We start from the raw sequence: 26,764 nt of genomic DNA, 5'->3' as shown, positions 1-26,764 counted from the left end.
TTTGGTGGCCTTCTATGATGGGGCTACGGAACTGATGGACAAGGGTAGAGCAGCTGATGTCATCTACCTGGACTTGTGTAAAGCGTTTGACACTGTCCCACATGACATCCTTGTCTCTAAATTGGAGCGACATCAATTTGATGGATGGACCTCGACACACTTCTGAGGTGGGCTGATGCCAACCTTGTGAAGTTTAACCACGACAAGTGCAAGGTCCTACACCTGGGTCAGAGCAATCCCAGGCACAGCTAGAGGTTGGGCAGAGAAGAGATTCAGAGCAGCCCTGCAGAGAAGGACTTGGGGGTGTTGGTTGATGAGAAAATGAACATGAGCCGGCTTCAGTGTGCGCTCGCAGCCCAGAAACCAACCGTATCCTGGGCTGCATCAAAAGGAGCATCGAAGGAGGTGATCTTGCCCCTCTACTCTGCTGTTGTGAGACCTCACCTGGAGCATTGTGTGCAGTTCTGGTGTCCTCAACACAAAAAGGACATGGAACTGTTGGAACAAGTCCAGAGAAGGGCCATGAGGATGATCAAGACACTGGAGCACCTCCCGTATGAAGATAGGCTGAGGAAGTTGGGGCTGTTCAGCCTGGAGAAGAGAAGGCTGCGTGGAGACCTCATAGCAGCCTTCCAGTATCTGAAGGGGCCTATAGGGATGCTGGGGAGGGACTCTTCATTAGGGACTGTAGTGATAGGACAAGGGGTAACGGGTTAAAACTGAAACAGGGGAAGTTTAGATTGGATATAAGGAAGAAATTCTTTCCTGTGAGGGTGGTGAGGCACTGGAATGGGTTGCCCAGGGAAGTTGTGAATGATCCAGCCCTGGCAGTGTTCAAGACCAGGTTGGACGAGGCCTTGGGTGATATGGTTTAGTGTGAGGTGTCCCTGCCCATGCCAGGAGGGTTGGAACGTGATGATCTTAAGGTCTTTTCCAACACTAACTAATCTATGATTCTATGATTCTATTAACATCTATGAAACATTTGATCTCCTTGGTCTTCACAAAGGCTTCAGCAACAAAAAAATATTCAAGTTTGTTTTAATGATTCTGATTTGCAAAAAATGCAAGTATTTCTAATACTGGTGGAATGTAGCAGCTATCAGTTCAAATCATTGTGGTGCAATCAATTCATGCAAGCAACCCAAATTATTTAAGTTGACATCAAAGCCCCATGGCCTAAAATATTTTATTTCAAAATTTTGTTTCTGTTGGGTTGTTTTTCATTAATTTAAAATTAATTTCAACAAGATTACTTATTAATATAGTGGTTTATTCGCAATTGAAGAATTTTAATCTAGAGAAAGCATGATGGCAGCTGCAGATTCTGAAGTAAATATTGTTAATAACTTCTGGGATAAGAACAGTTTAAAAAAGAGCTTGATTACGTACTGGACTTAAAGTAAAAATTTTTGGATTATTCTTACCTTTGTATCAGGTTTCGGGTTTTTTTCTTAGATTTTTTTCCCACAGCTCGTTCCTGAATTATTAACCATGGTGACATATATTGTTTCCCCACTCTTAGCAATGTTGAGACATTCCTCATGGCTTTACATGCCATCTAATATAAGACAAGGAGAGAAGAACTTACTCTAGGTAAAAATGGGAGGCAACACATGCTGCTCATGAGCTCATGTTGATCCTCCACAACTTGATAATGACATTATCTTCCAATAGCTCCCATGAGAACATACCACTGCTACATCTCTAAAGATACAGATGCCTCCTAACATCCCAAAGAAAATACAAGCAGCAGAGATAGCATTCATGAAGGTCTGTGGTTTATATTTTCTCTGTACAGTTTCTCCTATCTAACTACTAAGATGAGAGTTTCAATATTCATTTGCTGCCTGTGAGAATATCATTGCCTGGGTAAAGCAGTCAACATCTATATTATTAAAACATATTCTAAGAATCCAGTCTCTTAACACACTTAGCATATAAACAGGCAAAATTACCAAGTCATATACCTGAAGCATTAATAACAAAAAAATAAATAATTTCTTGCTGTTTTTCAGGACAATGTTTAAAGTACTTTACATAAAGCTACCAAATGCTAAGGAGACTTGCCTAGATGAGAAACAGCAGGAACTACCATTCAGTGCCACGTTCTGGGCCCAGAAAGTATCTCTACATGACACTTTACTGAAGTGCGCATAGATATCAGCATATGCAATGTCACACACCACTGCATGGCCTGGCACAACTCACTTCCCATTTTAATTTCCAGTCTTCAGCTCTAATCAGTAGAGGCATTTAAACCAATTCCTACTGTTCTGAGAAACAGAATCATTGGCAAGATTCTTCAGCTTGGTTTCCATTTAGGCCTGAAATATTTATAGCTGACATACAGTGCAGGGTATTGTTAATGAGAGCAAAGTACAATTTTTGCGTGGCTAACTACCTATTTTAACTACCCCTCATACTCAGACTACAAAGTGTGAACTTTTTTATTGTCACCACACTTTTGTTACTAAAAACTAACACCTTTCATATGTAGGTGATGAGTGCAGGATCATTAGTGTTACCTGTGCACAGTGTGCCTCCAGGCTGGGAAAAGGAGTAAGGGAGAAAAAGTTAACTTTAATGAGCTCTTTCTCAGGTTTTTTCAGTGGGTATACTCCAGTGCTGTACATGCTGACACATCAGGTGTGCTCCTTTCTCAGAATACAAACATGGTCCTAGTTGGCAAATATATGCCCAATTCCCTCAGAAACATCATCCTAAAGAGTTTTCCAAACTATCCAGCCCTATGAGGTGCATCCATCACTAAAAATCATCCACCTTTGTTTGATAAAGGCATGAACCTGAATTATCCATGCATTGTTAATTAGCACATCATTTAGGGATCATCAGTCTCATCTATTTTCTTACCATCAATTACTAAGCACTGGAAAGGAAATGGTGTTTTCATCAGCCCGCTAGGTCATAGCTTGTATATGAAAATAATTTGCAAGATACTAAATCCCATGTAACAGAAGGTTTGACATTGCCATTAGGTGGGAGAAGAACATTTTTCAGATACACAACTTCACAAATCCATTTCAACATTTTCTGAGAAAATGGCAGTTAATAGCTTTTATCACAACAGACATGGTACAAACCTTTGTGCTCTTAAACCAAATATGAGATATAAACTCTGTATTCTGAAATGCCAAACCATTATCTACAAATACAATTCTCTTTTGCACCAGATATACTCTAAAAAAAAACAAACCAAAAAAAACATAAAACATTAGAAAAGGGAAATTCTGGTAACAGAGCTCAAAATTCGAGTGTCAAAACCACATAGGCAAGAAAGAACAAAAATCAAGCTGTAGAAGTTCAATATTTAAAGGCAGGCTACCATATACTGCTTTCATTCCCTGATTGACTTAGGTCTAAGAGAATAACATTTCTGGCTTAATTTTATAAGATACATTTTATTTGTCCTTTTCTTTAAATTGTATTTTGCATAATGTGACACAAATTGCAGACTGCAGAGGAATCCGTCTTGGTAAATGAAGCCATTTTAATGTCAAGAGTTTTACTATCTCTTAAAATCTATTAAATATAGGCATTCAATTTTACATTGCTTGACTCTTTTGGAGGAGCCATTTTACAGGAGCAGGATTCTGAATAGTCAAGATCACAACGAATACTTGTGACTGACATATGAGATCAGAAAACATGAAGAAAGAATTACCTAAATTTTCAGAGTTATACACATACATCAAAATATTTTCATAGGCCAGAGACCTTTTAATACATTGTATTTGTTATGATGATGCTTTCCTGACATGTAGTAATATGAACCTGTACACACCTTAGACACCCATACAACAAAAAAGCACCTAGAACTGTTAAATTTTAAACTGCTGAAGCAGTTTAAAGTTTAATCATACAACTCTATTATTACTTTTGAAACATATTACTTGATTGATCACAGATTATCAAATATGATTCATTCATATATTACAGAATAAAATGATAATATATTAGACTACTTTTTCACTCTTGTTTTAAGCAGATGGCACAAAGGCAGCTTGACTTGTGCACTATAAATAGCATCACAGGCAATTCCTTTTCTTTTTTTTCAACATACTGCAGCAAGAGACAGTTTTACTGTAACACTTAACAAAATTGCCAGCTCTAGTTAGAGTTAAGAGAATTGAAAAATCGAACTCTGTACATTAGATTTTACAGGGCTGTAGGCTCTTCATGCCTGATGTATGATAAAGAAAACTAAAATTCTTATGAAAAAAGAAAAGAAAAAAATCATTGCAAGATTTTAAATTACACTGAACATTCTGCACGAAACCTCAATTCATCAAATGGCTGCTGAAAAATGAGGTAATTACCTACAATAATTTGCATGTTAAGAGCTAATGCAATATTACAAAGTAAAGTCCAGTTGCACATTAATTGTGAAAGCAATGCATAATTTCCTGATTAATGTTTCATGCCTAACATTCTTCCGTGCTCTGTCACCTGCTAAATAACAATATGGCAAATCAATCTACAGAAAGTAGGCAAGGACTAAGTTTAGTTTTCATAATCCTGACGCAACAGTTTAACTTACAATAGAAAGTGTTGTGAAAACGATAAAAGCAACTGTTCAAACTGAACTCAAAAGATGCTTTAAATATTTAAACTTCTCAGCACCTGCGACACAATCTCTAATCCTTCATACAGAGATGTAAAACTCCACTTTTTCAAAAAAAAGGACAACAGACTGGAGCTGGGGAAGAGAGCAATGAGAGGGTAATATATTGTCACCTGTATGCGCATCTTGGCTCATGGGTGTCTGTCTGGTTAGCAAAGGCTAAGCATGTCAAAGAAATGAGATGTTCAGTCTCTCTAGAGGACGATTTCTACCCATGCTTCTCTGTTGAGGCAGGAAGGAGTATTCCTCAAGGACTGACACTCACCTGTCATGTCAGCCTGAGACAGGGTGTCACAGTTTTGAAAGGGTGTTAAGCAAAGAAATAAAAGGATGACAAAACTAAGGAAAACCAAAAAGACTGCTAATAAATAGTGCCTAAATGAGAGTTGCATTAACTCTGAACACCAGAAAACAAGCATAGCCTGGAATTTCTCTTTTATATTATCCAGTTCAATGGCCAGATTTTTGCTGGGCATAAAAATTAAAAATAACAGTTACAGGACTATAAAGTCTTTAAACTTTCTATTGGTTTGCTGAGAAAATCCTCTGAAAGGTTTGACAGGTGAGTTACTAACTCACTGTCATTCAAAACCACAAAATGTTTCACACAACTTGGAGGGGGCAGTTGGGTAAATTCTCAAAGCAGAGCTTTAAACCACCAAATAGTCAGACAGAATGAGTCAACAGGAAAAAAAAATTAGTTAAAAAGAAAAAGAGCTATTGACATTAATGGAAGCATTGGCCACCTCTAAAAGAAGAGATGTCAGAGAAAAAATGTTTGATTTTCACTGGATGCTGAGGAAATTGCTGGAGTCTTTGTGATCCAATGGATTAATAAAAAGAAACCGGAATTTTTTTTAATGAGCTCTGCCACCAATTTAACTGGATGACCTTGAGCAAGTCATGTGAGTGAAGTGTGTCACTTCCCTCATTTGTAAAAGAGGTATTATTCTACATATTTCAGAGCGGTATTTGGAAACTTGATTAATATACAAAAACTGCCTCCAGACTCTTGGAGGAAGGTGACTCTCAGCTGATCTTCCCTAAAGCAGGTAATTTTGATTAGAATAAAAATGGTAGCAAAGCAACTGTGGATTTCCAAAGCCAGACTCCAGGGATAGATTCAATGCATCCATTTTTTAATCCTTAATTAAACAATAAATATTTGCTGGGCGTGAATTATGTTAATTTCCCTGCCTATATGATCAGCTGTGAAAGCTGAGATTTCATGCTACCCATGTGCATAGAAGTGTCAAAATTTATTGACCTGATGAGTATATACTGAACCATTCGTAGGAAAAGAAAGTATCTGTCACCTCCCCATGAAAATAAAAAGAACAAAAAAACCCTGGACCCTAAAATGGCTTATGTGGTTTAAAGATGTTCTCAGAAACTCAGTAGTAATTTTTATATACTCTTGTACTGTCATTCTGTATCATTTTCCAGTCTCCAGCTGGATATCTACGGAATCCTACTGGGAACCTTAGAAGTAAGAAAAGCTGAACAGCTTTCTGCAGCAAGCAGCAGCAGCTCCAGTTGTACCAACATTTTTTTTCATTTTCACCCTTTCTCACACTCTGAGCTAGGCTTTCTTTCCTACATTTTTCAGGATTATTCATTGAATTTAGTGTTTCAGACCTGGCACTTGAAAAGTGTTTGCAACAATTCTGCTGTAACTTCACTTCAGGGTCAATCCAAAAGGTTTTTTTTTAAGTCCATCATAACAGTAAATGTTTTTTCAATCAGATTATTTAACAGCAGCACTGTTTATTAACTACTGCAAACATTTGATCTTTGTACTTACTCGCTAGGTTTTATGACAAATCCTATTCATGTGGAGGACCACACAGAATAAATACCCTAGGGCAACAGAAACAAAAGAAAACAAGAGGGAAAAATCACAAGGTTTTTTACCCATCTGTTCCATAAAAGGCAACATACTTTCATTTTCCACTGTGGGGTGTTTCTAAATGAAAGTAAGAAACATTATTTATCACTGTCCTTTTCTCAGCTTTCACAACCAAGCTTGTATGACAAAATTATTAACTACTTAACTTTTTGTGGAAAGTTGATTCAGCGATATTTCTATGCTATGCTAAAACAAATAACATTCATCTTTATGTACACTATGCCATACCTAAAACTTTAACAAATCAGGAATTGACCCATGAATACATGTTTTCAAGAGTAACATAAGTAGGAAAAAAAAAAAAAAAATCACGAACACTTGTAAACACAATATGAAGTATTTCTAACCTATTAAAGTTTCAAGTATCTCCATCACATACACAATAATGACTCATTAAGAGCATGTGTCATTGATTGTTTAATTTTCTATTTCGAGGGATGTTGTGGTTTAAGCCCAGGCCATAAGTCAGCCACGCAGCCCTCTCGCTACCCAACACCCCCTTCCTTCCCCCCGCCCCCCACTCCCAGAGGGACAGGGAGGAGAATGGAAAGAATGTAACTCCCACGGGTTGAGATAAGAACAGTTTAGTAACTAAGGTATAACACAAACCACTGCTGCTACCACCAATAATAATAATGATAAGGGAAATAACAAGGGAAGAGAATACAACCGCTCACCACCCACCAACTGATGCCCAGCCCGACCAAGCAGTGATCTAACCCTTCTGGGTAACTGCCCCCAGTTCTACATCCTGGGCATGACGTGCTGTGGTATGGAATACCTCTTTGGTCAGTTTGGGTCAGGTGTCCTGTCTCTGCTTCCTCCTGGCTTCCCCTCCTCCCTGGCAGAGCATGAGGCTCACAAAGTCCTTAGCCAGACCAAACATTTGAGCAGTAACTGAAAACATTGGTGTTATCAGCACTGTTCCCAGGATGAAAGTCAAAACACTGCACTGCACCAGCTAAGAAGGAGAAAAATGACTGCTACTGCTAAACCCAGGACAACTGAGCATATGCAATTTTTCTCACCATTCTCTTTATCTTTACTTATTCACAATTAGCTACTATACTTTGATTAAGTTACCCACATTGCCTCCTCTGAGGACTAGTTCCATGAGAACCAGAACTAATAAAGATCACTTTCATAGCTAATGTATGATCTAAATGAAGTTTTCCACATAGAAAATCCTCACTTATCTTTTTCGTTGATAGTAACGTGAAAGCATATTCTATTTATCTTCAGATGCAGGATAATACACTATGCTTGTTCATTCTGCAAAAGAATTATTACATACACAACTGTGAGAAAGTAGAGGGAAAGAAAAGGGCTGTGTTTGACAAGTATGTACAAAAAGTGTTATTCTATTACCATAGATACTCACACAGAAACTATCCATGTTTGTTGCCACTGCAGCAGTTTTTTGCAGTTTGCAGCAAATGAACTTTGTAATGTAAACATAGATGAAAATGGGAAAAAGATAACACTAGTAAAAACAGTACTTATGTTTTCAGTATCTTGTCCTATAAAGATGGTACACTGTAAGGAACTCTTACCAGATTAAGTAATATAAATAGTTACCAAGTAAATAATTACTCATCAGTAATTGATGTAATGTTGAGGATAGGATAGGTAGTTTGGGAGAAAAAAAAGTCTTTTAAGTTTTTACAACCTGGAGGTATTTCTCACTGTCACTGTAACTGGACTAGTGCCTAACCAGATAGCACATAAATAAAGTGTGAAGGTACTTTGCCTTCTTTCTGTCTTGAGCCATGCTCACAGTTGCTGTAGAAACAAGGGCACTGGGCTGTAGGAAAGAAAAATCTATGGAAAGCCACAGAGATTTTTAATTTTTGGGAAAGTTTTTTTAAAGTCCATGCTACACATTGGAGTTTGTGGAAAAGGAATTTGCGTTTGTGGTCTTGCCTACTCTCCAGGTATTCAACAGTCTACACAAACAGAATCAGGATAGCAGACACTAGAAGAGGGATTCACTTGCTAATTATGTTAACTGTAGGAGAAACTGGAATGCTTTTTTTTACTCTTTGATACACCCACTATCCCTTCATGGCTTACTCTGAATACCAGAACCTGGCAGGGTCATTCAATGTTTTACTATTTAACTAAGAAGTATATATAACAGCCATACATATATATACAAATTTATGCATAGACAGAGATTACAAAAAAAAAAATCCCCCTCCCCCAAAAAAAACACAAAAAAACCCACAAAACTTTCAAATTACAGAAATTACAGCCTTGAACAAGCCTAATGACATAGCTAATTTTTCGTTATCTGCAAAAAAGGTACAAAAAAAATTAGAAATCCTAAATCTTCGGATTTATATAGAGTAACATTTGACAATGATTAAATAGGTGGACTGAACCTTAGGTTGATTATGGTCGCTTGCCACTGTGCTTTCTTTCATATCATCCATTTTCTTTTCTTTCAGTATCTCATCATACTTATGTGACTTGTATGTGGTTCCTGCAGCTGCTTGCTTTTCAGAAACTCAAGTCTAATGAAATAAGTCTATTTTGTCCTTTCATCTAGGCACACAACAAGAGTTTGAAAGGTTCAGAGTGCTACAAAATGCAAGCACCCAGACATGCTCAAGCCTCTGACTAAGCAGCATGACCATTTCAAAGACCAGATTCCAGACGTGTATAAGAAAGACTAAAAGCTAAAAAAAACCCCACGTAACCCAAACCCCTCACAATACCAGAAGTCTGACTTTGCCCATGAAAACATTAACATAAAAAAAATTTCAAGCCCCATTTCCAGAGCTGGATTCTTCCTGGGCTCCTCTTTCAGGACACTCCACTCAGCCCCCCAACAGTCACCTCCTTTCTCCCACTGTGCACAGCCGTCTGTCACCTTCCCGAGCTTTTTCAGGAGAACATGCACTTAATTTCATGTTCAGTATATTGCAACTGGATGAGGTTGATTCAAGTAAGCAAGTTGGCTTTGATGCACACTTATTTCACAAACAGGTGTTACTGTTTTGCCAGAAGTTAATGAAAGATAAGCTCAATAAAAGAACACACTCTTCACAAGGGCAGTCAACTTCCCTCCCACCCAACAGACCCAAAGCCCTAAGTAAAACTGACAATTGCTCCAGCACAGACCTACTCCTAAAGAAAGCTCAGTGGTGAAAGCATTAAAAAAGGCTGGTTTAAACGTTTGTAGTCTATTTTTTTTCAGATCACAAAAAAATCCAGTGTTTGAGGAACAGAGATTCATGGGAAACTGTATCTCCTGTAATTTCCACTATCCTGTCCTGAATAACTTCTTTTTCACAGGTTCCTACTGTATTAAAGGAGAATTGCATTTCTACATTTTCATACACAGTAAAACTCTGATCTGCTTAATGACCAAGCAAACCCTATATCTCATTCAAAGCAAGCAACATACTTAATAGCGTTGTGATTAAAAAAGTATTTTGAAACAGTTCTAAAAATAAGTACTTTCCTAAAAGAGACCTAGTTTTCAAGTATTCACCATTGTTGACAGAACAAAGTTCATTGAAATGTATGTTATGCATGCCAAAACCAACCTCGTTTTTTTGGAAAAATCAAACTGTTGGGAGTAGGGTGAAATAAAAAAATAAAAGACTTCTTGAGAGTTAGTACAGAAGATATGAAGAAATGTAAAAAAGTTTTCATTTTGATGTGAGAGAAATCCAGATGATGACAGGGACCGTCAGTGCTTATATACTGTGGACTATACGTTATTGTAGCTCTGTTTTAGCCTTCATCTGTTTACACTTTTACCCTCAGCTATGGAAACTCTCAGAAATTCTACTTGAATCTCATATAATGTAAAAATGAACGTTTGTGAGCAGTATATTACAAGATTAATTTACTTCTAAAGTACAAGAGAAGAAAAATCATCTAGATTACATATCATTCTCCATCATGGAACATACTTAAACAAACTTTGCAGATTACCACCACAGCCACTTGCTACATCTTTCCCCCTGGACAGCTAGAAAACTAAATTTGATCAAATAAAGAAGAAAGTAATAGAAGCTGACAAGCAAAACCAATCTCAAAGTAAATATTATTTTAATTGTAATGTTTGTTCTAGTTCTGACTTCTAAATCATTTTCACACTATTCCACTTAAAAAAAAAAAAATCTGAAATGTCAATGTCACTTCTATGTAACAACAGGAGTTAACAGACCCCATGCTTCTAGCATGGATATTTTGATAAAAGCACTGTTATGAAAAGAAAAAAAAAAATAATTATAAAATCATTTGACACCTTTTTTTTTTCAAACTCTAGGTTAAAACACTTCTGAGATACAAAACACCTTCAAGGAACAGAAGACAATAAATGAATAAGCATACGTACTATCACACACATTCTTGCAGTTTGTTTCCTCATTGCTTTTTTTTCACTTGATCCATCCTTTTCTTACTCCATCAGTCGATCATTATTATCCAAGAAAGAATCACCTAACTGGTATATGTTTTGATGACAGCTGATGCACAGGGTTTGAAAGTGGTCCCTCCCTCTGCACGAGCACACAGAGTCCTCCTGCCTGGCACTCATTTTCAGGAGACTTGCAAGAGTGAATTCAAAATTCCTTGAGAAGGCTTAAGAGAGGCAGAAGCAGATGCCAGACAGCCACTTACATTGTAAACAGCGTGATCAACCCTAGCACTTACAGCAGGAAAAGACATGAAATCATGAGTACTGTACTACAATTCCTAAATACTTTCTTGCAAATTTCTATGCTTGTACAATCAGACACCAAGCTCAGTTAATTTTGGTCTGACCCAATGTACATGAAAGCTGCAGGCAACTTCCTGACAAATTCAGCAGCACAGCCTTGTCTCAGTAGATGAATATACATGCACACACCACTTTACACTTCAGCATTTTTTAAGTTGCACTTGCTAAGTAAATAGCACTATGTACTGGTACAATAAAAAAACATTTCTACATCTCCAGCTTTGATTGTTTAGAAAGTCTTGGCTCCTTTTACTGTCTGCTTTACTGCTCTGATATTCACCATTTGTGTCCAAGAACAAATGTGTTCAGATTTCTGTATTGCTTTGGTTGTTCAGATCCAGCAGTTGGTCAGCACATTTTGAACTGGAGCACTGCTCACTTCCCTAGAATACTGTTTTCAAAAAATGTAGAGACAGATAATTTATACTGTACAAAGTGACATTTTTCTGGATATTGTCAATCCTGAGCCACAGCGGCTGCAGAAAATTCTGGCAGGTAATACTTTTATATGAAAAAAAAAAAACTAAACCAAATGATGTCACAACATGTTTTGATACTGAGGGAGGGATCTTTGAGAAAAAAGCTCTATGAGCCCATTAACTTTGAGAATTACTTCAGCTCTCAGCTACTTAAATGTTTAGAAAAAATCTTTAGCGTAAGCAATCTGATTTATGGGCTTTTATCCAGAGCCTCTGAATTGTGATGAGTAGTCAGATGTCTAAACACAATGATACGCACCTCAGTTACACCCACAAAACTGCTAAGTAAAAAGATTTTTACTGACACATCCTGAAAACTGTGACCCTTTGTAGTGACAAGTAAGTATAGATTGAATAGGTGTAGATCAGGGGCCTTTTTCAATCTTTTCTGACTTTATCCATTAAACAGATTACATAGCTAGAATGAGTCACATTTTTTCTGCAGATGTGAAGAGCATTATATATTTTACATGTTCTTGATTTGAATTTACAATAGCTACTTAAATGCTTCAAAATATCAAGGAAAGACGTGTGCTTTTATCCATTATTTGTATTTATTTAGTCACTTCTTGATTTCCATCAAAAGCTTTAAAATCAGATTTTTCATGGTCTCTTGTTTTCAAAAACCCACAATTCAGAAGGATATTTATTAATTATACTTTTGAAAAATTATGTGGGAGAGAAGTGAAGGGTGTGGGAGGTGTATAGCAAAAACTGATCTTACTTATACACTACCATAGTAGCCGTAAAGAAAATTCAAACTGTTTTCTCCAAAGACTTCTCAGATCTCAAATTCATGCAATAAGAGTGGAGGAAAATGTCTCCAGAATATTTTGTGTATAGATTACCAGAAAAATCTGGCACCAATAAAAGGGTTTTAATTGCCTTTATTCACTTTTCATTATATTCAACATTATCACTTTGAAGTGATTTCATAGAGAACAAGATACTTTTAGTCATAATATTTTGCTGTACTGGTGTAAACATCTTCCACTTTACTAAACAGTCTTCCTGTAAAATAACCCCTAGCAACTGCAAATATGTTGTCAATTTGATAATTACCATATGTATTAGTGCAATAAAATAGTATAAGAATTACACAGGATGCGACTTCATATGTACAAACCTGCCAGTCAGTCAAAACATCCATCGCCATATTTCACCATTAGAACTGACAAAAGATCACAGAACACATAAATCTCTATAGAAGCCCAGGCAAGTACTCATAAATGTTTAAAACACTTGAGGATTTTTTTTCCTTCTCTCTGGATTTAAATTTGCCACTATATAATTAAAGATCAAAACAGAAATTGAGAGCAACAGGCCAGATGCAGATCTCTTGTGTTGATGCAATGCAGGGATACCACTCCAAAACAATGGTATTGGTAAAGCTTTTGCAAGTTCAGGTATATGCCCCTAAAATCACATTGCTATATCTATTGCAAGTTCCAAAGGAGACAGGCGCAGTAACAAACCTGACACTGCGAACCTGCCTTTGAGAGGAAATTCAGTGACACAGAAAAGCATATTTGACAAGTACATGCTGCGTTCTGCTAAGAAATGCATAGCTTTGTGTGTGTGTGGTGTCTGAGTTTCTTTCCTTCTTTTGGGGTTTGTTTCTATTTTTCTTTGTATTTCTAGAAGGACAAATATAGAGAGGATGATCAGATGCTGATGTAATTTCCCCCTTTCTAAGATAAATTTTTATGCAGCTACATTCCCCCAGTACTGAACAAGGCATTTGTTTCTTCCACTTGCCCTGAGCAGTACATACAGCTTTGCTCTAGGGAAGTAGACTCCAGTTGCTTCTCAGTTATCCCAATGTCACTTTACCCTCAATGTAAAGAGAAGCCTTTATGAAAGTTAAAATTACACGTACATTTACTATTAAATCTCTTCCAAAGATATATAAAATAATTTCCACATATGTAAGAAGAGCTGTTTTGTTCACTGGAGAAACTCACGTCAGAGCCAGCTGGCACCACCTAGAATAAGACTGTAGGCAGCTACTAGCAAATGTTAAAGCAGCATAGAAACCTCCTTTCTTAATATATTCCTGCAATTACGGAATGAGAGATGGAATTTGTAGGTTCCTTCTTATGCAATATGAGGCATTCCATGGACAGAGAAAGAACGAGGCTTGTCTAGAAACAAAGTTATAAAAATTAGGGCTGCTGCATGCTACATTTTAGAAAATTTTGTCTCCTAGGTTAAATATGTAGTATAATGAGGAAAAATTTTCGTTTTTTGCATGCTTAAGTTCTAAGTGCAGTATTTATCATTTGCTAAATCACACTAATTTTTCTACATTTTGCCAGCAGTTGCATCAATTGTCATTTAACTCCTCTAAATAATGTGTTCTCTTCCTTGCTGTATTAAACTATTTCTATCAAGGCCAATGATTTTCTGATTTCCACATGCTAGTGAGCTTGGCAGTAACAAATGATGCCTCTCTTTTGTATACTGCAAGTAGCTTAAATTATATCTTACATACCCATTTAAAGGATCATTAGTTAAGTTAATATCCTTGCTATTCAGGAGGATCAAGCATTTTAGTAAAGGATAGTCTCACTATATATCCTCTGCTAGCTCTGAGTATATTTTGAATAGCTGTGCCTTGTTAAACTCACACTCGCCACATACGCATAGAAGCCCTAAATATCTATTATGTCCTCAATTCTAGTGGCTTATTATCATTTTGATGTTGCTATTCCCTCAGGTGGGGAACTATGTATTTCAAAGCAGAACCCATCAAAACTTTTGACTTATGTGCTTCTAAAACATTTTCTAAAAATAATCATAAAAAGCAAGGAAAAAAAACACAAAAAACAAACACACAAAAAAAAAAACAAAAACAAAAAAACAAACCAACCAACAACAACCAAGTGAACAAAAATTTGTGTGAGATCAGAATGTTACAGAATTTCTGAAGGCAAACAGCAATCATAAAGAGACAAATTCATAGGCAAAGGCTTCCAAAATCAGAATCATACCCCATGCTTATTGGTGCATTCCCTGAAATTGTGTGTCACAACTGACTTTGAGGATATGCATTATACTAGCCAGTATAATATTCTAGGCAGCAATCAGCCAGTGCAATAGCAACAGCACTTGGTGGTGTAGTCATTTGACAAAATTACCATTCTAGAATTGGGGTCTATTTGTTTCCATTGAAGCAGTTTCACAGGATACAGAATTACCTCTTGTCTGAAATAAACTGGTTGCAATGCACTTAGTGACAATGGGATCTAAGGAATGTATTTGGAGACTCGTACAAAGCAATTACAGCAAAATCAATTTTCTCAGCAATCTCAAGTGAAAAGAATTTCATTCTGGTTTAGATAAAAAATGTTTTACTTAGCATTAAAATTTCCTTAAATCCCCTTTTATAGATGTAACTTGTGCAAACATTTTAAAAGGAAAAATCCTTGAGGACTTCTCTTTAAATCTTTAAAATTCAACTTTTTAATTTCCCTGACAGTTTAAAATCAATATTGTTTTCCTCAACTACTATACTACTTGCTTCCTATTCTCACTATCAATCAGCTGCACCCCCCATCTTTTTAATTCTAGGGAAAAAGAAGGAAAAGGCTGACGGGGCTGAGGTAATGTACAGAATGAAACGCTATAAGCAAATGTGGTGACCCTTCATAAGGCCAACAGACAAGCAAAAAGTTCTGCTACTGCAGAGATCAGTCTCTGTGAGTCCCACAAGGCACCTTTCTTGTTTCAGGATCTTACCAGCAGGTTTTTACTTGCCAACTACCTCCCACCTCAACGTACACACAGATCCTACACATTATTTTATCAAAAAAAAAAAAAAAAAAGGCACAAAACCAAAACTGAAAGAATCACAAACTTTGAGAAGTTACAGAGCTAAAAGAAGAGACCAAGCTTCTATGTGAGCCATCACAGCTCACCTGAATGAGGACTTGATGCTGCAGCTTCTGGCACCCACTGCTTTCTAATCTGGTTTTGTCTATTTATAACTTTGTCAAAAAAAATGAAGCATTTGTGCTGAACTTTTCAGCCCTGGTAGGTAGCTCATGCAACCAGACTTCGCTTTTTGTTACGTCTACAACTTCCACAGAATGTCAGGTAAGCTGGCAGGTTTATATACTCCATTCTCTGCCAAGTACTACAAGCACTATTTCCATAAATATGTTTCTAGTGATTAATCCAGTCTAATATTTAGTCCTGTGCCAGATTCTTTACTGTGCACAGGTGATACATAGTGAGCTGCAATAAATACTATTCAACTGAGCTACCCAAACCAGAAGAATTATTTGTTCAGTTTTCAGCGCAGAACTTGAAACTCGAAACAATCCTTTCTGTAGAAATCACTCCCTATCTTTTCACTTCCAGGTGAGGAGATAAAATCACATGTCCTGAGAACCAGTGCGACTGCATCCTGCCCCCCCCCCCCCCGCAGCCGTGCTGTGCAGCCCCACAGCTCAGCAGTAAAATAAATTCCACGGAAGCTTCCCCGGGCCCTTGTCCCGGAACGCAAGGAGGCACAGGCAGCGCTCATCCCCCAGCGCACCTGCTGCCTGTGGCACGCAGGCCCTTGTCTTCCCCGCCGAGCCCCCACCTCGTGGGCCCACAGCGCCATCGGCCCACGGCTGCGCTGCTGCCGGTGGCGGCCGCTCCCTGCTCCCGCAGCGTGTGGCTGGCACAGGGGCAGGACCGAGAGCGCCCGCAGCGACAGATCCTGTCTCACCGTGCCCTGCAGCACGACGAGCACAGCCCGGACAAACCGGCCCCACTGCAGCTGCAAGCAGCGCAGCGGCTGGCAAACCCCGGTCGGTTCTTCCATGTCTCAGGTTTTGGCAATTCCACTGGAGTGGCGCCATCTGGTTCAATCGACCCAATTTTCACGTGATTTCAGTTCATTGTATAAACGTCTCTTTCACTAATACCTCGTTACACAAGTTTAATACAACTTTGTTTTGAAGTTTGTAAAACATCTAATTGTAAATAAAACTCAGATGGACTGAAAACAAAAAAAAAGGAGTGATACAACTCAAACTCCTCTTCTTCATAAACATGACCAGGAATGTCAGCTGAAGCTCCCTCCCATTCACAAGATTGATTTTCTTGGTGAGTGCACAAAATAGCTAAAGTAGTCTCTTAAATATTTACCTCCAAATGATCTTAATCTCTTATGGCTTGCACATCTGAATAACTGCCATTTGACAATTGCTGATTTACTGCATGAAGCAATATCCTGGCTCTACTCTCTGTGCGCAATTTGACAGCATCTCCAACATACTTCTTACTGATAACAAGGCAAGAAGGCTTGCTTCACAGGAACGTTGTTTCTTACAGCAAATATTCAACCCTGCATTGTGTACAAACTTGCAATTGGATACAGGCAACATATAGACCCTAAATATCAAGTAAAAACACATTAGTCAACTTGACCAGTAACAGAGCACAGAGCCTTTCCGTTTGACTGTGAAATACATTTCAGAAGGTGTTAAGGTGTAACTCCAGCTGGGAACTAAACACCACAGAGCTGCTCGCTTACTCCCCTCACTGCCCAAGTGGGATGGGGACGAGAATCAGGAAAAAATAAAACCCATGGTCACTGGCAAAGCGTGAGACTGAAAAGTCCTTATCAGGATAAGCACTACTGGGCAACAACTGTAAAAATTAGTGTGTTATCAACACTGGACCAGCTATGAGGAAGAAAATAAACTCTATCCCAGCTGAAACCTGGACAGAAAGCCATTTCCAAAAGCTCGTATTAGACTGTGTCATACGTGGAATTTGTGTGTTTCCTGTCCAGACAAAAAGAAACCTTGACTTGCTTGGAAACTACAAAATATCTCCTCTCTGAGACCTCACTGGAGTATGTGCTGAGGCAAACTCGGGCAGTGCAAGGCAGTTCGCATTACTCCTTATGCTCTGCCTTCCCAACAGCAAGTAAGTGTTCTCCAGGCCTGTCTGCTCACACCTTTTATACAATACAGGGTTTCTTGAACATGTTAGGTGAGTTTTGTGTGTTCCTGGTAAGAATCTTGCTCCCAGCATCACACTAGTTGGCAGTTTACACACAGCAAGGCACTTCACTAGCCAGCATACCACGAGTAAGACAAAAAAAATGCAGGCATATAGCTCTGATCACAGAAACACCAGACTTAATTCAAAAGGGCTTTAGCGAGAATATCTTGTAGGTCCCATTTCTGGCCCAAATGGTGCCTTACTCTTTCCAGCACACACTTGAGACCAGTGAAACACAGCATTTACAAACCGCATTGCTGCTGTTACTGTACTGCAGTATTTTGTCCACAAACCTGTTATATTCCTCAAATTTTCAGGTATTCTGGGAAAGTAATTTCTGTTTCTGTTTCACTCTTCTGTAAACTGGCTATTAATAACTCTGGGCAGCTCTGAAGTACTTCTGAATTCAAAATGCAGATTAAATCTGGAGTTTTCTTTCCAATTTATTCACAAAGATACAGCTGGTGTGCAAGAAAGTTAAATAAGCATGCCTGTTTTTCAGAATTACAAGATAGAAATTAAGAACACATTGGTTCCCTCAGATATAAAGCATAAGTTTTTATTTTCTGGCAAGTAGCCACAGAATAAGAATGAGCCTTGTTAAATTATTCTGTTGCAATCATAGTATGTATTCTTAATTCATACAGATTTCTTATAGCTTAGAAGGTATAGAATCCATAGCTTCTATAAAGAGACATTAAACACAAGATATATCCTATCTATTTGGCAGGAAACAATTGTATATTTATATATTTGTATGATAAATATGCTGGCCTTTTTAAGTTGAGATAAAATAAGTTTTCATATGCATTATTAATCCCTTCATTCTTTATATGCCTTGTTTAAACTTCATTTTTTCCACTGGCTCCCACTACTGGTACAGTATTGGTAATAGCTATGTGAAAACAAAAAACCCCAAACATCACCATATTAACTATTCCATAGGGATATCCCCATAGGGATAAAACAGTGGTTAAAATGCTTCTAATAATTTATGAATCCAAGTCCTTGAAAGGGGTAGAAATGTAAGCACAACCTCATTGTCAGCAATTCCCTCCTTGATACCCCTGGTTTGAAGGTTTACTAAGAGAGTTTCTGCTGGACTTGTCTGTTCCTGCCTATGACACCCCAACAAAAATACGGATGTCAAAACCTCTGATAATTCAGGGTTGTGTTTAACAGGATTCAGACAACTGCCAGCTGGAGAGCCAGTGCACAGCAGCTCTTATATGAAGGGAAGTAGATCCCCCTGTGCCCTACCACATTACAGAAGTAAAGAAAAGTGATGGATTTGATGCAAGATGCAAGGCATGCTACCTTTTAGATTGCTGATGCCCCTGTTCAGCAGGGTCCTGCTGCTTCTATTCTAACAAGTTTACCTGTGCTTCAGTCAATTATGCATCAAGTTCATTTTTGCTTTTCTTGACAGCTTCAAAAAATTGGGCAGATGAATTCCCTGAGAGAGCCCTATCACTGAAGAGTGCTTTACCTTCAACTATTTAATTAGGTCACAACATAATAATTCTTTCACTACTTGTTATAATCAAGGGCAAACCAGGTATCTAGCAAGATACATTGGTCAGAGGCAGTTATCACTGATCATTTTGAATGTAAATGAGCACAGAATGTATTATGAACACAATGCACTTGAAAAACCATTAGCATTTTATGCAATATACTTAGGTGGCACACAACGTTTGCCTCCAAATGGAAGAAATTGAATGAAGAATTATTTTTATTTTTCTTTTGGTCTCAGAAATGAAAAAAGCTGGTGTACAGAAACTGTAATAAGGAGGTACCATAACCTGAGGGAATCTATTAAATTTCAATTAAGAGGATAAACTTCAGGCTATAAAACTGAAAGGGACAAACATCCTTTCAGATCAGAATGAAAGGCATCTTTAAAAATCAGATCCTAGAGGACCAGATAGATTAAATCCCTGCATTAGCTTAAAAATCCCAGTTCCAGCCAGCAGAAAATAGAGTTAGTCTAATTTATACATGGTGTATTTTACTGTATTCAACAGAACAGAACATTATTTTGCCGTGTTAAGCCCCCCTACTCAAGAGGTAGCTTTTGATTTTATTTCCTTTGCCTTGGGCAAACATGACTGAGGACCCACAAGGCTGTGTCAGATGCTGATTGATTTGTTTGAAACTAGAAGATAATAGAAAGTGCTTAAATTGACTGCAAGAAAAAGAAATCTGAACTGGGACAATAGGCAAATTGCAAAGCAGCTTTGTAATCTTAATTTTAAAAATTAGCTTAACATGAGAAACACGAGGATTTTAATTCAAAATTTTCACATAAGCTTACCAGAGCCCACTGCAATTTATCTGTTGCATTACATTCACTAAATTTTGTGGAGATTAGAGGTTATATGAAGCCTATAAAACTGGAAGTTAAAACAGCCATGTTCTATACACTCATTTATCATTTATTCATTCACGAAGCTCAATTTCTCAGTGCCCAGTGTGTGTCTGTGTTTTCAAAGTAGTAGAAGGACCTCATTTAACACAGTCTTCATACAGTCTTTTTTAGTAAGTTATTGCTGATTCAAGCCCTCAAAGTTAAGATAATGAAATTAGGGAATCAGGACAGGAACAAGTGCAGCAGCATATTTCTGTCACTAAATGGTCATGTATATAAAATACAAGTGACAACAACCACTGACTACATTTGTAGCGCACGACTAAGTTGAGTGTAAAGGTGTGTGAGCTACTGTGGGTAGTACAGAGCAGTATTGCATCCGGGGCAGCAAGTGCTCCATCTGGCAAATGTATTGTATAAACAATATAAACATGCTTTCATCTTTAAATATTGATAGTAAAAGAAGGGAGCATTTTCCTACCTCTGTCCTGTTCCCACACCTTAACCTTCAGTGCTTCATTGTACGAGTCTTGTAAGAGATTAGTGCTTACAAGAAGTCTCTCAAGGGGGCACTGGGAAAGGAAGATAAATTGAGCAGAACCCCCTTTGAAGTGTAGTCCATGAGCCTCTATGAGGCTCACTCTTACGTATTTTTAAAAGCAAGTTTGGTAACACCACACAAGACATGCAAATGAAATAAACTGTCAATAAATAAAGACTGGAACATTGACAAGGCACAACAATCATTTTCTTGAATTCCATTAAATTGTAGATTTCTGCTTTGAGGACTAATTTGACAGACAATGCATACTCTGCTATGAAAGGTGAACAACTGAGATACAATGAGTGCACTGTCCTTTATGACAATTTACTACTTATGGGTCCAATATTTGGTGGACAAATTTAAAAGAAAAACTTGAATTTTATAAGTAAAATAAATACATGTATAGGAAACGTTAAAATGTTGTATAAATGAAAGCTGCTGACTATCTATATTCATCTAACAGAAGAAAAATAGCAGCAATATTGTTAGGGATAACACCTGCCATACACAAAGTCAACATACGACTACTCACTGGAGATGTATGAATTTGTCACATAATGGATTTCCCTATGATACTTTCAGGGTAAAACTTGTAGAATTATAGGAAAGTGTTAGGGGAGTCAACAAAATAGCTATACATACACAGAAGTTCAGTTATTTTGTCTTTCCTACTAATACTGACTAATGTACTTAGGCTGTTTCTCTCTGTTACAGTTGAGGGTAGTTTCAGACCCCAAGCACATGGAAACCTCAGATTCCTCAGTGACTGCATCTCAATGAGGCTGCCATCAGTGCTGGATGGTAAGAGTTTTGCAGCTTTGATTCAGGCAAAATCAGAGACTGCTGACTCTTGCTAAGCCATTCTCACTTGCTAATAATTGATCATAGAATGCTTTGGACTAGAAGGACCACAAAGCTCGTCCAGTTCCAAGCCCCTGCCACAGGCAGGGACACCTTCCACTAGAGCAGCTTGCTCCAAGCCCCTGTGTCCAACCTGGCCTTGAACACTGCCAGGGATGGGGCAGCCACAGCTTCTCTGGGCACCCTGTGCCAGTGCCTCAGTACCCTCATAGGAAAGAACTTGTGCCTACTGTCTAATTAGTTTCAACCTCTTGACCTATAACAATAGCTTCTGTGTGACATTGTCAGTCACCTGAGCCACCTGGGCCTATATCATATACTGTAAGAAGTGCAGTATCTGCATCACAGTTTAGGAACTGGATTGAATGTTAGGTCAGAAACTTTCTGCAGACTAGTGCCTGTAACCTACACTTTAACTGTAAACTACACTTAACTAAAATAAAACTTTCCTGAGAACATATCTGTAATTATAAGGTAGTTTAAGATAATTTTTTTAAAATTTTTTATGTATTTATTTATTAGGGTTGGGGGGAGGGTTATGAATTTCAGATCTATATGATTCAATGCCTTGCACTGTCAGCAGTTTTCCCTTTTTATTTCATTGTATAGCAATTGCTAATTTACGATCACCTCTTTTCTCACCTTTGCCTTAAAACCAAGATACCACTACTTCGTTCTTTTTCTAACAGGTAATTTGACCACTTTAATGTAGGTGATTATGTTTACATTTGTAGTTTTCTCTACCACTCCTTGGCTTCATAGAAACAGCAATTGGACATTTCCAGGAAAAAAAAATGTGCAGGTGAATTGATCTAAATAATTTCTTGAGATTTTTTTTTTCACTACTTTTTACACATGCCCAATGTTTTATGTGTAACACAACATATAGATGACATCCTTTTCCAATGCTACCAGGGGAGGGAAAACCACAGCTGCAGATGCTTGAACAAGTAATACAAATGCTGTCCCCCTCTACATTTTGAGGGCCAGAACTAAACAGCCAAAAAGGCCAATTCTGGAAAAAAAAAAAAAAAACAAACAAAAAATATTTCTGGAGCCATAATCCCATGACCCATATGAGAAACTATTTCTAACCATGGCTGACTTTGAACTTTCTGCAAATGAATCTCCAACCTGTGAGCTGAGAAGCAGTGGTAAAGCCCATGGTTTTCAGCTCTACCCGTCAATCATACTGACACCACTACTCAATGACAGAATGGAAAATAACAACTCTAGGCGCAAAAAACAGGCCAAAATGTTGAATTTGAATAGTGATCTGTGATTTACAGCCTTTCCCTTTCAAATGGTTTCATGAAACCCTTCTAATTATTACAGTTATAATTCTCCATTTTAACTCTCCTAAAACAAGCTGTAAGTGGATGATTTTTCTCTTCATGTTGATATAAAAGGCCCTCCACTTGATTACTAAAAACTGGGAACCTGTACATCAAACACAGAATGTCCTATTTTTTTGGCGTAATTTCAAAATATTCCTATGACTACATATTAGCATTAGAAGAAAAAAATATATAAACATAAGTAGGTGGGATGCAAAAGTAATGAAAATGCTGTAAGGATGGCCCTTCGAAATGTAGCAGCATACACTTTTGTTGGAGAGTGACTCATCAGGACTTGGAAGAGGAATGAGACTTGCATGTGGAAATGAGAAACAGCAAAGATCCCCAAGGTGACTGGTATTAAGCAGTATCTTATTTACACTGTGTTCTCGGTACAATTAATTAACTAAAATGAAACACCTTGAGAATATCGATAGTGGCAACTGGACATGAGTAAGGGTTGATGGTGTTGTTCTATGTAAAATGGGTCTAGCTGCTATGACCTCTGTTAGCGTAGGGAATCTCTGGACTCAGTTTCATTCATTTCACAGCAGAGACAGTATCACACACAGTATCACAGTATGTTAGAGATTGGAAGGGACCTCGAAAGATCATCTAGTCCAATCCCCCTGCCGGAGCAGGAACACCTAGATAATGTTACACAGGAATGCGTCCAGGCGGGTTTTGAATGTCTCCAGGGAAGGAGACTCCACAACCTCCCTGGGCAGCCTGTTCCAGTGTTCCGTCACCCTCACTGAGAAGAAGTTTCTTCTCAAGTTTAAGTGGAACCTCTTGTGTTCCAGTTTGTACCCATTACCCCTTGTCCTATCATTGTTTGCCACTGAGTAGAGCCTGGCTCCATCCTCGTGACACTCCCCCTTTATATATTTATAGACACTGATAAGGTCACCCCTCAGTCTCCTCTTCTCCAAACTATAGAGACCCAGCTCCCTCAGTCTTTCCTCATAAGGGAGATGTTCCACTCCCCTAATCATCTTCGTTGCTCTGCGCTGGACTCTCTCCAGCAGCTCCCTGTCCTTCTTGAACTGAGGGGCCCAGAACTGGACACAATACTTCAGATGCGGTCTCACCAGGGCAGAGTAGAGGGGAAGGAGGACCTCTCTCGACCTACTAACCACCGCCCTTCTAATACACCCCAGGATGCCATTGGCCTTCTTAGCCACAAGGGCACAGTGTTGGCTCATGGTCATCCTGTCGTCCACTAGGACCCCCAGGTCCCTCTCCCCTACACTGCTCTCTAACAGTTCGTTCCCCAACCTATACTGGAACCTGGGGTTGTTCCTGCCCAGATGCAGGACTCTACACTTTCCCTTGTTATATTTCATCAAGTTATTCCCTGCCCAACTCTCCAGCCTGTCCAGGTCTCGCTGGATGGCAGCACAGCCTTCTGGCGTGTCAGCCACTCCTCCCAGCTTAGTGTCATCAGCAAACTTGCTGATAGTACACTCAATTCCCTCATCTAAATCATTGATGAATATATTAAATAATACCGGTCCCAGTACTGACCCTTGAGGCACTCCACTAGTTACAGGCCTCCAACTAGACTCAGCCCCATAGACTACAACTCTCTGGCTTCTCTCCTTCAGCCAGTTCGCAGTCCACCTCACTACCTGATCATCCAGTCCACACTTCCTCATTTTAGCCGTGAGGATGCTGTGGGAGACTGTGTCAAATGCTTTGCTGAGGTAAGGTAGACCACGTCCACCGCTCTGCCATCATCCATCCACCGTGTTATTTCCTCATAAAAGGCTAAGAGATTGGTCAAGCATGATTTCCCCCTGGTGAAGCCATGTTGACTGCCCCTCATAACCTTCTTATCCTTGATATGCCTTAAGATGGTACCAAGGATAAGGTGTTCCATCACTTTCCCAGGGATGGAGGTGAGGCTGACCGGTCTATAATTACCCGGGTCCTCCTTCTTGCCCTTTTTGAAGACTGGAGTGACATTTGCTTTCCTCCAGTCCTCAGGCACCTCTCCCGTTTCCCAAGACTTGGTAAAGATGATGGAGAGTGGTCTAGCAATGACTTCCGCCAGTTCCCTCAGCACCCGCGGGTGCATCCCATCTGGACCCATGGATTTATGGATGTCCAGATTGCTCAACTGGTCTCTAACCCATTCCTCATCGACTAAGGCAAACCGCTCCGTCGACCTGACTTCATCTAAGGTCTCAGGGGTACAGGGCTCTTCAGGACTGCCTGCAGCAGAGTAGACAGAGACAAAGAAGGCATTCAGTAACTCTGCCATCTCTTTATCTTCTGTCACCAGGGCACCCCCATCCCGTTCATCAGTGGGCCTACATTGTCTCTGGTGTTAGTTTTGTCTGCCATGTATTTGAAAAAGCTCTTTTTGCTGTCCTTGACCCTTCTTGCCAGGTTTAATTCTAAGGATGCCTTAGTCCTCCTAGCTGTCTTCCTACAACCTCTAGCAGCAGCCTTATATTCCTCCCAAGTGGCCAGCCCCTCCTTCCATGACCTGTAAACTCTCCTCTTCCACTTGAGCATACCCAGCAATTCCCTATTTAGCCACGCAGGTCTCTTGGCCCTCTTCCTTGACTTCCTACGTGTCGGGATGCTCCGATCTTGAGCATGGAAAAAGCAATCCTTGAATGCCAACCAACTATCTTGAGCCCCTTTACCGTCAAGCAGCCCTGCCCATGGGATTTCCCCTAGCAATTGCTTGAAAAGGCCAAAGTTTGCCCTGCTAAAGTCCAGGGTTGCAATTCTACTTGCTATTCTACTAGTCCTGCCACACAAGATCCTGAACTCCACCATCTCGTGGTCGCTGCAACCAAGGCAGCCCTCAACCCTTACTGCTTCGACCAGATCCTCCTTGTTAGTGAGGATGAGATCCAGCAGCGCTCCTCTCCTGGTCGGCTCATCCACCATTTGCAGGAGGAAGTTATCATCCATACACTGGAGGAACCTCCTGGACTGTGGCTGGGTTGCCGAGTGGTCCTTCCAGCAAACATCAGGGAAGTTAAAATCCCCCACGACGACCACAGCCTGTGACTGTGAGGCCGCTCTCAGCTGCCTGTAGAAGGCCTCGTCAACTTCCTCACCCTGATCCGGTGGTCTGTAACAGACACCTACAACAGTATCCCCCCTGCCAGCCTGCCCCTTAATTCTCACCCACAGACTCTCAACTCGCTCGTCATCTGTCCCTGGACAGAACTCGGTGCATTGTAGTTCCTCCCGCACATAAAGAGCAACCCCACCACCCCTCCTGGCTGGCCTGTCTTTCCTGAAAAGGACATAGCCCTCCAGGACTATATTCCAGTCATGTGAGCTGTCCCACCACGTCTCTGTAATTGCCACCAGATCATAATCTCCCGACTTAACACAGGTTTCCAACTCCTCCTGCTTATTTCCCATGCTGCGCGCATTGGTGTACAGACATTCCAGGGAGCGAGCTGAGCACACCGATTTCACCCTAGGATTGTAGGAGGCCTCCAAGTCTTCATTAATTCTGGAGCGCTGCCCCACTGGGGCAAGCCCAGCTACAACCCCATCCCCCTTCGAATCTAGTTTAAAGCTCTCCAAATGAGCCCTGCTAATTCGTGCCCCAGCATCCTTTTGCCTCTGTGAGACAAACCTTTCTCACTTGTCATTGTCCAGACTGGTGCCCTATAAAACCAGCTGTTCTCAAAGAATCCAAAGCCCTGCCTGTAGCACCAGTCTCGAAGCCAATTGTTCATGAACTGAATCTTCCCATTCCTTCCCACATCAGTGGAAGATGGAAGGAGAGAGGAGAAGATCACTTGAGCCCCAGACTCTTTCACCATCCGCCCCAAGGCCCTGTAGTCTTTCTTCATCCCCCTCAGACTGCGGGAAGCAGCTTCCTCCCCACCTGTCT

Source organism: Pezoporus flaviventris, unplaced genomic scaffold, assembly GCF_033815535.1.
Source record: "Pezoporus flaviventris isolate CSIRO_AGI_PZ_B2104156 unplaced genomic scaffold, CSIRO_AGI_Pfla_v1 ptg000023l, whole genome shotgun sequence".
NCBI lineage: Eukaryota > Metazoa > Chordata > Aves > Psittaciformes > Psittacidae > Pezoporus > Pezoporus flaviventris.
Note: the sequence above shows the minus strand (reverse complement) of the source record.